We start from the raw sequence: 17,140 nt of genomic DNA, 5'->3' as shown, positions 1-17,140 counted from the left end.
GGATATCTACGCCCTATAAAAAACCACCTTGCCAAATTTCAAGTTTGTAGCTGTTAGTTTCGGAGATTTCGTGATGAGTGAGTCAACCTACCATCCCCCGTTTTAACCCCAAAAGGGAGTTGATTCCTAAAGATACATTATTTGGACACCTCCTCACCATCCATAGAGCATACATTTTAAATTTCAAGTCTCTTACTTCAAAAAGATAGGACTTTCATACAAACTTCCAACCCCGTTTTACCCCCTTAAGGGTCGAGTTTCGTAAAATTCGTTCTTAGCGGATGTTTACGCCCTATAAGGAACCTACCTGTCAAATTTCAAGTTTGTAGCTGTTATAGTTTCGGAGATTTCGTGATGAGTGATTCAACCTACTATCCCCGTTTCAACCCCAAAAGGGAGGTGATTTCTAAAGATACATTATTTGGACACCTCCTCACTACCTATAGAGCATACATTTTAAATTTCAAGTCTCTTACTTCAAAAACATAGGAGTTTCATAGTTATATTCTTAGTGATCGAGTTTCGTAAAATCCGTTCTTAACAGATGTCTACGTCCTACAAAGAGCAACACGGAGGGGAGTAGCCATGTACATTGTACAGGCGTTCCCCTCTGTCAAGGTATAAGGCCAAATGGCCATATTCGTACAATAAAACTAGTTGCAGCCGCACTGATCACTGGACTAAATCTAGTTGCGCGATTGAATCAACGTCCTTCAAAAAATGCCAAATTGTTTTGTTTTTTGCTTCAAAAAAAGATCTGCCACGTCAAATTTACTAAAACATGGCGTTACCTTTCATATGTAAGTATTTTTTAATCACATTATTACTTGTATACTACTTTTAAACCTTTTTTAAACTTAAAAATTACAAATATTATCGGTCGTGTTGACTCGATTTGTTTACCAACATAGGCCGCTCGCCCTCATACAATATGCGGATCGGTCAAGCGACTGATCGGAGTCTATTTCCGAGAAGTCACTGTCGCCGAGCGATAGTGTTGTTACCGGTTTGTTTGTTGATAGTTATCGATAAAAACGGCAAAGGCAAAAGAGGTGACAGACATTTTTGAGATCTTGATTTATTTATAATATAATATTGCTAGCTTTTTTTAATAAACATAGTTATATAATAAAATTGCATTAAATTAAATATAATACGCGTATTACGAGTATTAATACATTTTACTAGAATTACTTAATGTGAACTTCGACCATAATGTTTTATATAAAAATTTGGCAGGTTTTCTGGAAATCCAAATTTAAGGGATACATGGAAAAAAATTGTAATAACAGACAGACCTGGACGCCCACAAAAAATAGTGTAATTTGTTCAGATCATATCAATACCACTAACTTTCAAGTGTTGGCGAACAATAGAAGGATTAGCCGAGGGCACCAAACCAACACTAACGTCACACTGTTTTTGTCCCGTAAGTTTTTTTTTTGCCTCATGTACAAGGTAATCAAGATATGGTTCACCTTTGTCATAGTAGTGAAACGAAACTTAGATTTGTCAACTTTGAAAATTAACAATGTTAAATCCATCCTTTCAGAGTCATCAACAAATCATTCAATCTAGCAGATGACAGGCTATCTTATGATGCCATTAGTGCTACGCTCCCTATTCCTGATTCGTTGACATCACAGTGTACATCATCAACTCCTCAAAATGTGGGTTAATTTTAAATCGTTTATTGTAGACTGGCATTGTTTGGCACAACAACGTTGCACCAAACGTATTGTGAAATAATTATAATAGTTAGACATATGCTGTCGCGACACTTTTTAACCGACTTCCAAAAAGGGAGGAGGGTCTCAATTCGAGTGTATTTTTTATGTATGTTACTTCAGAACTTTTGACTGGGTGGACCAATTTTGATAATTTTTAATTTAATAGAAAGCTGATGTTTATCATGTGGTTGTGCTTAAATTTCATCGAGATCTGATAACATCTTTTTGAGTAACCTTTGATAACGCGTATATATTACACATATTGTATTACTTGTCGATGTAATTGAAGTCAGTTTTTTTTTTCGTTTGCGAGCAAATACAATTATAGTAGATAATGATGTATTCTACAAAGTCTTACTACATTTTGTATTTCTATTATCATTAGTTTTTGCAGCGCACGCAATGTAAGGAATTTTTTAGGATATTTTTTTATCCCTTGGGTTACATTATTGGAGTTTTAGTAAAGATCCCTAATATTTTTAAAAATATATTATAACCTATGTCGCTCAAGGATAGTGTAGCTTCTCAACGATGAAATAATTTTTTGAATCGGTCCAATAGTTTCGGAGCCTATTCAATGCTAACAAACAAACAATCAAATCTTTACTCTTTATAATCGTTTATTTTACATGAAGATGTTTGATTTGTAGTATATAATAAATTAAGTCTATTTTTATAATAATATCTTACCTTTGTATCACTTTAAAAACATTATTTCCCTAACCGAGTAGTTGAATTTATCGATAATGCATATCGACAGTTGTTACAACCACGTCTGTTAGCAACTTTTCAGTGTAGTTGCGGCGTGTCATTATACTGTTTTGGAAGTGTGAAGAAAAGGGAGGATCCTCCAACCAGACGGGTGTTGTGTCTGGCGGGCTACTGCGCCCCTGAAGGTTGTTGTCGGGATCTTGTATATATACTTAATCACTTCGAAAACTCTAAGAGCGCGATGTAGAATACGTCAGTTTTTCTCTAATTACGTAGTTTCGTAGTCGTTCGTATTTCGCGTGATAGATGTCGCCACACTGTAATGACATAGAATGTATCTATGTGTGTGTGAAAAATGTAAGTGTGATTTTAATTTAGTATGTGTGAGTTTCGTAGTGATAGACGATTATTTTTGTGTGGGAATTAGATAAAGTGTGCATGTGTGTAATTTCCCCCCGCAAAAAATGACAGACTGTTTTGTATCGGTAACAAACGCAATGGCCACTCCCCTCCGTGTTGCTCTATGACGTCCTATAAGGAGCCTACCTGCCAATTTTCAAGTTTGCAGGTGTTATAGTTTCGGAGATTTCGTAAAGGGTGACCTTTCGCTTTTATATATATTATAGATAATAGATAGATAGATTATCGAATGATATAATAATAAAAGCAAACTGCAATAGTAGTAGACTATAAATTAGACACTGTAGCCATTATACATAGACTATACATATTTTTTTAACGTTACGGACGTTTCTTGCTGGCTAGGGTACTCCTCCGCAACGCCCCATAAGAAACTTCATTCCGAAAATTACCTACGATTCAATCTGAACCGTTTAGTCCATCCAGCTTTGAACTAAGGACTCCTTCGTGTACCGGACAGAAGAAAATAGTATTGGAAGTCTTAATGGCTCCAAGTTATTTAATTTCTCGTCAGTGGCGTAGCGTAGTGGGGGCGGGGGGGGCGGCCCGCCCCGGGCGGCACTTTTTAGGGGGCGGCAAAATTGAACAACACTTAAATAATAAAAACAATTAGTAAATACTAGCGGCCCGGTACGTGCTTCGCTACGTATAAAGTGAAATAATAAAAAAAATTACATCAAATTCATTTATTAATACAAAAAAAAAATAAATAAATTAATTGCTAGGCTATTTTAAAACTTAATCCAAAACATTTGGATAAACAGTATTTTTTGTTTTTCCATTTTGAGAAGCAATAGTCGAAGACTTTTTCGTAGTCCACAAATGCCATACACAGCGGCTGATTATATTCTTCTGTCTTTTGTATAATCTACCGAACAGTATGGTTGTGGTCTACAGTGCTGTAGTCATTTCGAAACCCCGCTGCTCCGGTAGTTGGAATTCGTCGAGTCTTCTGGCGACGATTCGTAACAACACTCGAAAACAGCTTATAGATATGGCTCAGAAGTGAGATCGATGTGTAATTCTTTGACAGAGACTTGTCACCTCTCTTAAAGAACAGCACCAAACACACTACTGGACCACACCTCTGGCGTGGTACCTCGGTGGGTGACGGCGTGGAGTCTCGCCAAGACTTTTAGGGCAGGTCGCCCTGTGGCTTTAAGTAGCTCAGTCGTAACTACGTTATCCCTATTCTGCTCAATCAGAGTAGCAATCTCTCTCGTATTTGAGCAGTGGAGGTCTTGGCGTACAAGTTTTCGTATCTTCTTGGAAAGTGCCCTCTGTTCTGGCGAAGCTGCTTGAGCAGTGAGCAACTCGCGCCTCCGCCACATTAGATCCAAGGCTTCGGAAGAGAGTTGGACTGCTTTGTTGACTTCCTCGGCGGAAAGTGCCTACGACCTAGTGTACACACCGTCTTCACCACGTTGTCGGTCATCTCTTCCACGTTGTCAGTAGTTTCCAGCGAATCGAATCGGTTTTGAAGTTCCCATTGAAACTGCTCGGAGCCACATAGTAATTGGGGCAGCGTGCGTCGGAGAGTAGATTTCACTAAGCGGGCCCGCTCTTTTCGGAGGTATATATTTAAAGTGCTCCGCAATAGCCAGTGGTTACTGCCAGTGTTAAACCAATTAACCAAGGAGACATCTCTAAATATATGCCTTTTATCCGCTATGATGAATCTATCTCGTTCCTCATCATAGTGTTGGGGCTTTGCCATGTACACCGCCTTTGGGGCTTCTTCTCAAAAAATTGAATTCATCAAGAAGAGCCCCTCTGACTCGTAGTAGTTGACGAGCATCTGCCTCCTGCGATTCCTGTGCCCCTACCCGTGTGGTCCGATCCTCGATTCGTCGCGGTCTTGTATTCCCACTTTAGCGTTGAATTCTCCCATAACAACGTTGTAGAAGGCCGAAGTAGTCCCATGCATGGCCCTAGTAATATCGTCATACAAGGCTTCGACTTCATTGTCAGATTGTGCTGAGGTCGGCGCATAGAGCTGTATCACTTCTAGGGAGTACCTGTCAGTGAGTTTAAGTACAAGGTACGCTACCCGGGTCGACACATTGCTGACTTCCACAACGTTGTTAGTGAGAGTCTTGTGGACCAGAAAATCGACGCCACCTTGGGAAAGCCCATCACCTTCACGGAAGCAGAACAAGTGCCCGGAGTCCAGGATCATCGTGTCTTCGCCCTCTCTTCAAACTTCAGACAACCCCAGTATACTTCACTTAAGTTTAAGTTTAAGACTCGATTTTACTTCCAGTTCGGTAAGGTTGTGGTCCAGCCGTAACATGCCTCCATTATACGTAACCGGTACGTAGTACCTGTAGTTTTGAGTGGCAGCCTCCCGTATCCCGGTGATCCTCAGCACTCTCCGCCTCACCGTTACCGCGGCCGCTGCTGTATCCGGCAATAGTGGGGCTACCGAGAACTGAGGGCCTAAAATTCTACCGCGAACTCATGAGGGTTTTTGCCCATAGTCACTACGCTGGGCAGGCGGGTTAGTGACCGCAGGGCTAGCTTTGTCGCACCGACGACGCTGCTGCTCGTCTTCGGTTGTGTATTTAAAAAGCTAGCTGTAGGTAGTGTTGCCCAAATGCAAGAACAAGACGAGACTTAGCCAGTCTTGGTCTTGGTCTTGCGCCAATACACCTGGTCTTGGTCTTGGTCTTGGTCTTGCGCTCCCAGTCTTGGTCTTGGTCTTGGTCTTGCAGCAAGAGTCTTGCAAGTCTTGCAATTACCTATTAGTCTATTACTATTTATTAAAGTTTACTTTAAATCTTAGAAAAACGTATTAGAATTGGAACATTGTGAGCTTGAATTAACATAGCCATAGTAAAGATCAAGCAGATTAATAAATAACTGAAGATTTGATAAGAAATTCGAAAAATCAACTGACCTATATGTCGTTTTCCATGGAAGTAACTGTTTCTTAATAAACATTTATGATTTATAAGCTTACATTTGCTAAAACATGTAAAAAAACAAATTAATTACAATAACTTGACTGTATTTTAAAGAACAATACTTATCTGTCTAGAAAGAGATTGAACCCTCAACTTATAAGAAATTTAATAAAAGAGTTTTACGATTTATCATTTATTTGAATAAAAAATAAAATACAACACAAATCAACAGCTTTATCATTAGGTTATGATACTTTATATCAATTTTTTTGACCAAGAACTAATACAAAGTAACCATCTGGCTGACTCATCACTTAACCTATTTCTATGTTTTCTAATTACTAATGATGCTTTAGAAAATAACCTCTCAGCAGGTACTGAAGTTGCAGGTATTGAGAGAAAATCACGGGCCATTTTCGATAAAATCGGATACTCTGTCTCATGCGTCCTCCACCAATCTAAAATGTCTTCCGAGCTGGCAGTTCTTGGTTTTCTCAGGTACGTTTTTAAAAAAATTATGAATCGTGTACCATCTTCTAATATATAGTAATAAGCTATTTGTCGGCTAACAAAAGACGTGCTTGATCCCGTAGTTCCTTCAAAATCGTGTCGGGGTTGGTCATCGTATAGATTGTAGTGGCTAATACCCCGAAACTCTGACGTCGCCAGCAGTCTTGAGAAAATTTCCGCGGTCACTAAAAAGAAAAGTTTCTGATTTAATCTCGCCGTGTTCGACCACTGTCGCACAAGTTTACGAGTTTTCTGCTCAGTAGGTATCCTTTATAACAGCACTGAAATTTCAGAACATTTCACTAACAAGCACAAATATTATTTATCCTCCAACTCGTCTATCACTAAGCCTTGAAGACAAGATCCAGATGACGTCGAGGGACATTCATAGAGTTTATCAAAGTCTATTACGTCTTCATCTTCATCACATACTTTATTTTCTTTTTCTGGTAATTCCAGAGATTTGTTCAGTGAGTGTAGACTTTTATATTCTTCATAAAGTTCATTGAACTTGCGCAGACTTTCTGTTTTAAGTTGCTTCCCCCACATTGTCAGGTCAAAAGTCTGAGCCTTATGCCTTGGGTCTAAAATTAAAGAAGTACAAGTGCTCGAAGCACAGCTAAATTGGAAATGACTGGAATTAAAATAATTCCTTTATTTATAGTACGTTTCCTTGCTTTCTACCGCGCCGCCTCGCCACGTGCCGGCTCTATGAAAAGGATGCCGCCGCAAATCAAACAATGCCGCGTGCGGCGTACAAACACACACTAAATATTACCTACTTGTACAGACGCGACGCGTGAATAAAATATATGTAAAGAATTAGTGCCAATCACTATTCTTTACATATAAGTGAATGTTTTGACGTACATCTATACTAATATTATAAAGCTGAAGAGTTCGTTTGTATGTTTGATGACAGAAGTTTTAAAATACATAAATAAGTCCTGAACGTCACTATACCTCCAAAGTTACTATTCCTCGTGGACGAAGTCGCGGGCACAGCTAGTAAATACTTACTCTCATCATCTCTCTCAGAGATATTCGGGCTGGTAAGTAATACAAAACTCTTATCGCAGGCTTTTTATTTTATTAGTAGGTAAGTACCTACGCTTTTTATATTATTTTATTAGTTTTGTAGAATTTTTTTACACGTTTCAAGTATATTTAAAAGTGGCTTCAATATTTATTAAACGGGTGATATTTGAACACTTTTTGCTATTTTTTCTTGTAAAAACTTAAGAAATATAATGACTAAATGTACAATAATAGTACCTAAGTAATTAGTTTAAAACCATATAAGTAATCAATATTATAATATATACTTACTAGAATGAATTAATATGACATCTACTACCTATCCTTACCATTTTATCCTAATCATAATACTACTTGCGTGATCAGTATAATGTATTCATTTTCATTCTAAGCACTCTGAAACTTATTTATTCTTTGGAACACCTGTAGGTACTCTTAAAATTCGAAATTATTTTGCATGAGTATACCTACGGCGGCCTATGGCGGCAATCAAATAGTGTCAAATGTTATGATTTCGGCGTGGCGGCAACGATTGTTTTAGATTTCAAAAGAAGCCGCCGGCGCGTGTATCATAACCATGTACTTCCGAAAAGCGGCAAATTTTTTTGAGAAGTAAGTACAAAACCTTTGATGCCGCATTATCAAAGTGCCGATGGTTAAAACATAACTATGCATGCACTCAGTTTGATTTTAATAGATATTTTTTTATTCGCTATGTTTATGGTATTAGTCGTAATGCGCATAGGTCCAGTTTTTCATATTCTTTGATACAGTTTTTTGCGTCTCATAGAATTCCTAAGCGTACCTACCTATACACCGAACTGTTACCCCTAACTACTCAGTGAAATAGCGCTAAGTCCTAGCTGCAAGACGCAAGAGTCTTGCAGGCTATGTCTTGTTCTTGCTCAAGTCTTGCACGGTCAGTCTTGGTCTTGGTCTTGCTAAAAATACGCGGTCTTGTTCTTGGTCTTGGTCTTGCAAAAACGCAAGAACAAGACCAAGACTGCAAGACCAAGACTGAATTTGGGCAACACTAGCTGTAGGATGGCTATACCGCCATCGGTCGGCTTCACTAGTTCCACAGTGGTATTGGAACTTTGCTATTTCATATTATTAATTAGCTGACCCGGCAAACGTTGTTTTGCCAATAAACTATCTACTATAATATAAGTGTGCGGGGATTTACTTATACACGTTGTAGACAATGAAAGTATACTTTATTTAGTACACATAAAAATTAAAATAATACGTATAACAGTCACTACTACGATCGGTACACAAATAAAACCAAAAAAACAATGGCCGAAAACAGTATAGTGAGTAAGACAGGAGACCGGCTTTATTCTCATCCCCGTGATGTTTGCTGGATGAGAGGTGACAACGTAATGTAGACATCTAGCGGGGATAACTGATCGATTGATAGTTATCGATCGGCGAAGGCAGAAGATCAAATTGAATTAAGAAAAAAATCACAATTAAAGGAAATTATTAAAAATAATAAAAAATAAAAATTGCTATGGAAAAATAGGGCTTGATCGTAGAAAGGTTGAAAATTAAGAGTAATATAATTTTTTTTATTCTAAGTCATGACAAAATAAATATAAAAATCCTGCCAAAAAAAAAATAAAGTTTATAATTAACAAATAAAATATAGGGGTTGATCGTAGAAGGTTGAAAATTTAGGGTTGTATGTATTTTTTAATGATGTATCATAAAAAAAAAAAATAATTCATCTAAAAATAAAAAAAAAATAAAAAAATTTTGGGTGGACTACAGTTAACAATAACATTTAGGGGGATGAAAAATAGATGTTGTTCGATTCTCAGACCTACCCAATATGCACACAAAACTTCATGAGAATCGGTCTAGCCTTTCGGAGGAGTTTAACTACAAACACCGCGACACGAGAATTTTATATATTAGATTAATTTATTTATTTTACATGAAATAGTATGTCTTAATAATGATCACTAATCTAATAAAATCTAATAAGTACTATTAATTATTTTGTATTGTTATTTAATTGATTGAAATTTTGATTTGGGCAAATTGAGATAAGGATTGATGAATTTTGCATGGAATTAAATAAAGCTTTATCATTATTATTATTATTATTGGAACTTTTCTATCCCTTAGTCACCTCTTACGACACCCACGGGATGAAAGGGGGTGGCTAAATTCTATATGTCGTAGCCACTCAGCTAAGTAAGTTTTAGTATACTTTAAATTGAAATACCTAAATAAGGGGGCGGCAAAATTTTCTTCCGCCCCGGGCGGCCGACAACCACGCTACGCTACTGTTTCTCGTACGAAAATTGACATAAAATTCAATGCACTATCGCGTCAAAAAAGTAAGCCTAACTAAAAACATTGAAGTAGCCCTGGAATATAAAACAGTACCTGTAAGGTTGCAGAAACTCAGCACACTTCTTCGCCTTGTTCCTGGACTCGAGGGTAGCGGCGTGGAGCGGTCGACACCGGGCGAGAGGCCTCTGTGTCGCCAGAACTTCTGCAGCTAGAAATGTTAGAGAAAAAACTTAAATATATAGTACACAAACTAGTATGAGATAGTTGGAATAATGTGGTCAGTCAGTTCAGCCTATTGCAGTCCACTGCTGGACATATGCCTCCCCAACTTCGCACCAGACATCCTGGTTTTCCGCAATCCTCATCCAGCCTACACCGGAAATCTTATGTAGTTCGTCGGTATAGCGTCAGAATAATGTGAATCGATCAGCGTCAGAATAATGTGAATGGATCAGCGTCGGAATAATGTGGACGTGGGCAAAATTATTTCTTAGACAAGTGATGAATGAAATTTACTTGAACGAGGAAATACTACTTTCGTCATATACTGCCGCCACGTTAGTCTAACTTTTTTGTAATGGAATTTCTCTAAAGCTGATACAAAATCGACAATGTTGTTATCCTACTAAAGTTATAAAGAGAAACAGTTACTTTGTAATAAATATATTTGTAAATAAATCAAAACTATTCAATCAAATATCTCTTCAATAGTTTTCAACCTTATGGTTCGCAAGTAATACCATCCTGGCACAGTTTAAACGGGATCACGAGACAAGCACCACCTTTCGATTAAACAAAGAATTATCGAAATCATTCCACCCAGTAAAAAGTTCTGAAGTAACACAAAAAACCGCTTCCTTTTAAAGTCGGTTAAAATGTGGAATCATAGCCCGTAAACATCAGCCATTTTTTATAATAATATTTACAAGAGTTAGCTAAAATTATCTTATTTGTAACCTTCATTTCTGTAAAGCCAATTATACGATTTTTCTCGAATGACCTTTACTTTATGCGCGTTATAAGAATGATTGCTAATTAAAAATATACTTCAGCGCTAATTTTGGTCTCAAGGAGAATTTATATTCTTGTAAATAACATTAATATTTATAAATTTACTAGCTGACCCCGCAAACGTTGTTTTGCCATATATGCCATTAACCCCCTTACCCCCCCATAACTTACGGGTATAAAAAATATATGTTGCCCGATTCTCTGACCTACCCGATATGCATACAAATATTTCATAAAAAATTATTTATAATATAAAGTGGCATGACCGGTGGCGGGATAACCATCCAACTGCTGGCTTTGAAATACACAGGCCGAACACGGGCAGCAGCGTCTTCGGTGCGACAAAGCCAGCCCTCACCAACCCGCCTGCCCAGCGTGGTGACTATGGGCAAAACACATGAGTTCACGTTATTTTTGGCGTAAACTCGTGGAGGCCTATGTCCAGCAGTGGACTGTATAGGCTGTAATGATGAATAAAGTGGCATAACGTAACAAATAAGCGTACAGTCCGGTTGGCTCCTACTGATGGTAATCGGTTACCGAAGTCTATAGTCGCCTGCAACACCTGCAGCATAGCAAACACTCTGCCGACCCTACCCCCGGCCGTCCCCAGGATCTCTGACCATCTTATTCACCACCATGTTTATCCGAACAATCTCTTTAGCGCAGATATTTTCTAAACCGGATTACACCTTTAGTAAGAGAAACAGATTCAAACAAATTTATATTCGTATAAATTATTAGATTAATGTTGTAATTATTTACATCGTAACATTTCAAGTGTTGTTATTATTTCATAGAAAAATTGCATGTCTCGGAATAAGCAATGGTTAAGTGGTGAAGACAAGTATAGGTGCTCTTCAGACGATAAGCGAAAAACCGTGCGATTTGATTTTTGGTGTAAAACTTCTTTACGCACGCTTGACTTGGGGAGTAGCTGGTGAATGGGCTATGAGAGCGATATGAAAAATGTGATCAGGTGAGGCGAACTGAAGTTGAGAGGGAGATATAAGTCAGTGAAGATAGAAAGAGAGAGAGTTATGTTTCATAAGTTTTAATTCAATCGTGTGGTCTAACTCGTTTTTTTATATTTTATTTTTGTCTTAATTAATGTACATCGCAAACATTTCGGCGTGTATGTTATGCACATTTATTATACAATTATATGTATTTACCTTTTTTTTTGTTCGCAAGCGACCAAAAAAAACTGACTTCAATTACATCGAAAAGTAATACAAGGTATGTAGACGACAAAAATTGTCAAGTAAATACGCGTTATCTACGATAACTCAAAAAGAACTCGTCAGATTTCGAACAAATTTAGATAGGAAAACATGTCAAGCACCACCTTTCGATTAAAAAAAAAGAATCATCGAAATAGATCCACCCAGTAATAAGGTCTGAGATAAAACAAAAAATACAGACGAATTGAAAACCTCCTCCGTGTTTTGAACTCGGTTAAAAACCAGTTCGGTCAAAGTTCTTTGTATCGTTTATTGTTTATGTTTTGAACGACATTAGAAATTGTGTTAACATTTACAGCTATCATGTTTTTTGTATGGGTTGATAAAAGAAGAAAGAAGTCAAGCAAGAAGTACATTCTCCATTAGGTTTCATAGTTTATGTTCTAGAAAATTCTCTTCTAACGAAAAAACATTAAAAAGAGTTGTGACGACGCTATAGCAGAGGTCACAGCAATGCGCTAGCGGGAGTGGGTTCAACTCTAGCACATGACAAATATTTGTATTGGTCGCAGTTTGGGTGATTTTGCTTATCTTTTGTGCAAGTATCCGGACCACTGACATAACATAATGCACATCCTACTGGAGACCCTTGAGTGTTTGTTACTAAAAAAAGTGCAGAAAACCTCCTAACTCTATCGTCTATAAATACAAGTTTACGTCATAGTAATAGAAAATGCGATTACAATATCGCACGGCAAGTGTAGCCGTGTGAAAGGCCACGACGGCTCAGCGGCCGGCCGTCCCACATACCCACCGTTGCGTCACACGTTCATTGAACCTGCGGCACTAAGTAGGTTGTGTACGCCGCCCTGCGCGTTGCTCTACTATTTCATAATAGTATAAAATAACTGGTAACATTGCTTCAGACCAGGTAGGGTCGTATATGGTCGAAGAAAGTCAATGGTTTAGGTAAATTTAATCTTAAAATTTTAATTTCTTTTTTGTTATAGCAATCTGAAGTCTTGATATTTTTAGACAGTAAATATGTGTCATTTACTTCTTAATATAGATACAATATAATCGCAATAATTTTTTGAAATTTTCTTTTATCTGTCTTTATATTTTCTTCACGATGAAGACCTGAGTGAAACGACACGGACAGACTTGTTTAAAAATGTTCAACAATCTAAATTAACTCGTCGTCAGAAAAAGACAAACATACAGTTATTCAAATAAAGTTTTAGTACCTTAACGGTCACACGTTTGAGTTCCGCTCGTGACAAATATTTGTTAAGACAATACGCGTATTTCAAATATTTGCGCATTTCAACAAGACTATTTCGGGCAAACATTCTTTGCAATATTTAAAACTTGAATCTAATATTTTCATTGAACTCACCGCGATTATTGTTTTGGGACTCTTGATATTAATAAATATATTAAACCTAAATACATGATTATTTGTTCCTACGGTAGGCAGCTTAATGGGCGAGGTGGCGAATGCTAGCGCGACCCCATCTCGCCCCACCCAGGCGGACGACTGCTCACACGTGGTGGTTTTTTAGTCAGTAGGAGTCTGACATAATGGCGCAGGGGCGCCAGAGGGTATCTATGATGGATTTACCCCACGTAAAAAAAGGCAGCTTAATGTCCGTGTTTTAAGTAATAGCCGACTGAAAAACAGTGTTTCTACAATAACTTGTATATACTCGTATATGTACTAATACTTATACAAATATAAATTACGCCTAGACTCAGGGCAGATATTGTACTACAACCCCCGGAGCAGAAAGCATTGCAAATTGCACTAGCGAAGCTAGACGAGATATTTCAACGACGTGACACATAATCGCATTTTAAATAAAAGTATTAAAAAGGTGAAAAGCTTATATTGCTTCCAATTTATTATTATTTACTAGCCTATAACCTGGCGAACTTCGTACCGCCATACATTTTCTTCGTAAATATATCAACTTTTCTTAAATTTTCTTTTATGTAAAACCTTACCTTGATAATAACGAACACAAAAGAGGCAGTTACACGCGATCATACACTTCTGCTTTTATTTTTATTTATATAGATTGAATTTATGTCAAAAATTAATCAAATTTATTTAATATTTAACGAGTGCTATAACATTCGCAAATAAAAATAAATGGTATTTGGGTCAAGGCTGGTCTCAGCGGCTGGTGAAATTTCATTATCTTGTTATAACGCACTGTCCAATGAACTGATACTTTCGATCTGAATAACACAATGGACATAGCATGTAGATCATAAGAGTACCTATTAAGTTCGAATCCGTCATAACTATATATTTCAGGTGCTATGTGGTTAAATATTTTTTGGCGCGTACACATATGTAAATTCTGCAGGTCTAATATTTTGTCTGATATTGCTGGCTTTTTTCCTTCTAGGGTTGAAGCATGGTTCACAAGAAACAAATTCTAGAGACGTGAACACGTCTCTAGAATTTGTTTCTGACGTCTTTGAGACGTGTGTCTTTTGTTTACAGCCCTGCATAAAATAAATCTAACACAGCACTTGAAAACGCAGCGGATGGTGATTACCAGCGACCTTCTAGTGTTATATCCAAATGTGTAGCGACGAGATATAACCAGGTGTTTTTTTTTTCAATTAAAAACGCATAGGTATAAACTTCTTTCTCCATATAGGAAGAAGGGAAAGCCCAATCCATCGCGTTGCTTTACTACGGATTGGTGGATTGTCAACTACCCTCTTAATTTTAAGTAACATCTCTCAAACTGCACTTTTATTATTCATATAGCGCGCGCTCTGTTTCCGTCTCCGTTCAAGGCACAAATTATCGAGATTCCTTTAAAACTATCTTTAAATTCACTGGCAGGCAGTTGCAGGCAGACCGTAGCTATTACCATCTCAAAAGAATATTATAGACTGTATACCGGTTTCATTACACTGGAATACCTTCCATAATCATTCAATTTCTTAAGCAAAAGTTATTTGTAAGGCTTATTGTTTATATATTGCACGAAATGATGAAAATGTGTTGACATTTGCGACTACTGTGTTTCTGTAGAGTGTACCATTAAATTCTATAGGCTAGGATTTTGGATACAACTATTTTCAAGCAGTATTGTGTTCCTGTTGGTAAGTAAGTTGATCAGAGCTCCTGGGGTGGATTGGGGATAGGGTCGGCAACTCGCTTGCGATGTTTCTGGTGTTCCAGACGTCTATAAGCTACGATAATCGCTTACCACCAGGTGAGCCGTAATCTTCTTTGCCGTCCTAGTAATATAAAAAAAATTGGTTGTCTGTAAAGTTGGTTTACGGATGATAGTTTAACGTGACAACGTCATAACAAAACATCTCCTCGGACGCATAGGCCAGTCGAGTGGAAGAGAGATAGATGCGGCGCAAGCGTACAATGTTCGCAACGGGACAATGAGTCATCCTTTTTCGTGCATGCAGCCGGCGTTCATCGATTTATTATACGTTGTCACGTCAAAAATTATAACTTAAATGGATTTTCGATTAAAATACTTAAATTTTAAGCACTAACAATGCACCTTTTAAAATTAATAACATAATTTGATCTCGGCGTTCGTTCTAAGCTATAATTCAAGCACACGAATAAACTTGTTACATCACTCGACAAGCTTCCTCGAACCGAAAGTAGGTTGCGTTGGTATGAAGATAACTTGTAAACCTATAGTTTATGTTGCTAGTGACTGGTTTCCGCAACCAGATGGGTAATTGTGTAGGTAGGCAGACTAGACTTTTGTGACGTTGTGTCTAGAAGTTTCTCGAATGTTATCGCGTGTAACGTAATCAAGTTATTTGACGTGTGACGGTAATCAACAGATATAAAAATTGTGATGAACCGTTCTATTTAACCATATAAATGCAGTTTTTATGGGATATTTCTATGTGCAGTTGTGAATATATAAGTCTTAGTTTAGTAATAGAGGTGAAACAGGCCCTATATGATCTAGTGCTAGACAATTCTATCTAGTCTTATTACTTTAAGCATAATTATTATCGTTTTCTAAACGCCTTTATATAAATCCCCTTAAAATAAGATCCTGTTTCCCAAAAATAAACTGACGGTCTGAAGGCACAAACAAAAACCTCCACTATAGCTATAAACATATATTTTGAAGATGGAAATGAAATTGAATACGCTGCATGTGGTAAAGCGCCACTAAGCGGAAGGGTGGGGTCCAAAGTGGTAAAATTATGCTTGACGTATTTTATAGACATATAGGAACCGGATATATGTCGGATACGAGACCAGAGCATCTATCATGGCAAATAACGAGGAAATGTCAACACAAAGAGACGGTAAACGTTTCCTAAGGCAAGTTCCCACGAAAGTAGCGCCGCGAACAACAAGCGCTGTCTACAATGAGCGCGAATTACATATATCTAAGACTATGCTTTCAATTGTACATTGTAGCAAGTGGTGGAAAATAATTGTTTACAAGTGCAGATATCAGTAGCTTGGATCATTTTAGCGAGCAAGCAAGACAGCAAGTAAAACTTCTTAACGCACGCCTGACTTGGGAAATAAGCTGGTGTATACGTGACGAGATCGTTTTGAAAAGTGTGATCGGGCGAAGCGAACGGAAGTTGAGAAGGTAATATTAGTTAGTGAAGATAGAAAGAGAGAAATTTACGTTTCGTAAGTTTAAGTTCAGTCGTCTGGTCTAAAGCACAGTCGTTTTTATTTATTTATTTATAATTGGGAGTTAATTTATAAGCAAAAATATCATTTACACCAGATAGGCACATATAAAAATATTACAAATAAAGGTTCACACTAAGGTCTTCTCGTCGTCTATACCTGACAAGTTGGATCTTAATCCACTAAGCTGCGAATCAACACGAGGAAGCACAAATGTCGAGAAAAACAAAAAAAAAAATAGGAAAGAATTGTGTTTGCAGGCAAACGAAAAAAAAACCCACTTCAATTATATCGACAAGTAATACAACGTAGGTAGACGAAAAATTAGTCAAGTAAATACGCATTATCAAAGATTACTCTACAATATGTAATCAGATCTCGGTGAAATTTAAATGTGACCACATGATAAACATCGGCTTTCGATTAAATTAAACATTATCAAAACTGGTACACCCAGTAAAAAGTTATGCGGATTTTCGAGTTTCCCTCCTGGGATCCCATCATCAGATCCTGGTTTCCTTATCATGGTACCACACCAGGGATATCTCCTTTCCAACAAAAAAAGAATTATCAAAATCGGTTCATAAGCGACGAAGTTATCCCCGAATGAGTAACCTGCTCGAATTGAGTAACCTCCTCCTTTTTTGAAGTCGGTTA

This window comes from Melitaea cinxia, chromosome 21 (assembly GCF_905220565.1).
Source record: "Melitaea cinxia chromosome 21, ilMelCinx1.1, whole genome shotgun sequence".
Lineage (NCBI taxonomy): Eukaryota > Metazoa > Arthropoda > Insecta > Lepidoptera > Nymphalidae > Melitaea > Melitaea cinxia.
Note: the sequence above shows the minus strand (reverse complement) of the source record.